Below are 1,111 nucleotides of genomic sequence, written 5' to 3'. Positions count from 1 at the left end.
ACCGACTGGAGAAGAGCCAATGGGCAGGAACTTGAAAAAAGGAGTTTTCGAGACTAAGGAAAAAGGACAGTGTTCAGCGGACTGGAGAAGAGGCCCCAGATAGGTAAGCCCTGTCTCCGGGATTGTTTATCAGAATTACTATGAGTAGTTTTCTGTCTCAAAAAGAAATTAAACCAGAACAGGAAATCTTGCAGGACACCAGACATAAAAAACACAAAGACAGATCCGAATCTGAATTAGATAATAGTTTGCCTAAGGAAACTCTATCGTTCCAGGGACAGGGACCAATTACAGAGGAGGAAGGAGGGTATGGGTCTTTTGGACCTAATACTGATTCTAACAAAAAGAAATTAGATTGTCCTCCACCTCCTTCTTTGGTCTTTCAAGCATATCTGATACAATCCACGGCCCCATATATGGTAAGTCTAACCCTTTTAGGGATCCACCTCAGTTAACTGTTCAAAGACCACTATGCATGACTACAGTCATGAAGGTTTTTGCCCAAGCCAAACAGGAAGGAGATGTGGATGCTTGTAAGGCTTTTGCCGTGTACCCAGTTACAGTTAACAAACCAGCTGGTAATGAGGAAAATCCCCAAGGTTATGTTCGGCATGGTCACGCACCAGTATCTTTTAAAACTATTAAAGAAATGAAGCAGGCTTGTGTTTCACATGGAGTGAATTCTCCCTATACCTTTGGGTTGATTTCAGGGCTAGCTCAGTCTGACTGCTTAATTCCATAGGATTGGAGAATGATTGGACGTACAGTTCTCAGTCCAGCTGAATTCCTTCAATTTAAAACTTGGTGGAGAGATGAGGCAGAATTAATGGCCCGCCATAATGCCCATGCCAATCCGCCAGTTCCGATTTCTGCGGACCAACGCATGGGCTCTGGTGACTGGTTTGGTATTGAGCAACAGTTAGAATATGATGATAATACAACTGTCCGAACAAGAACGTGCTATCTCCAAGCATGGGAAAAGATTGCTTCTCCTGGAGAAACTGCTCCCTCTTTTGTTCAGGTCATTCAAAGTGCTAACAAACCTTATGTAGAATTTATAGTTAGATTAAAAGAAGTGCTTCAGAAAACAGTGTCTCAACCTGCTTTGAGA

At 42.7% G+C, this 1,111-nt stretch overlaps 1 pseudogene; it reads left to right on the top strand.

The window, feature by feature from the left end:
- Positions 1–487: 487 nt before the first annotated feature.
- LOC102007368 overlaps positions 488–1,111 on the top strand; it is a 16,080-nt pseudogene continuing 15,456 nt past the window's right edge.

This window comes from Chinchilla lanigera, unplaced genomic scaffold (assembly GCF_000276665.1).
Source record: "Chinchilla lanigera isolate Chin_1 unplaced genomic scaffold, ChiLan1.0 scaffold00036, whole genome shotgun sequence".
Taxonomy (NCBI): domain Eukaryota; kingdom Metazoa; phylum Chordata; class Mammalia; order Rodentia; family Chinchillidae; genus Chinchilla; species Chinchilla lanigera.
Note: the sequence above shows the minus strand (reverse complement) of the source record. Positions and strands in the feature narration are given on the sequence as shown.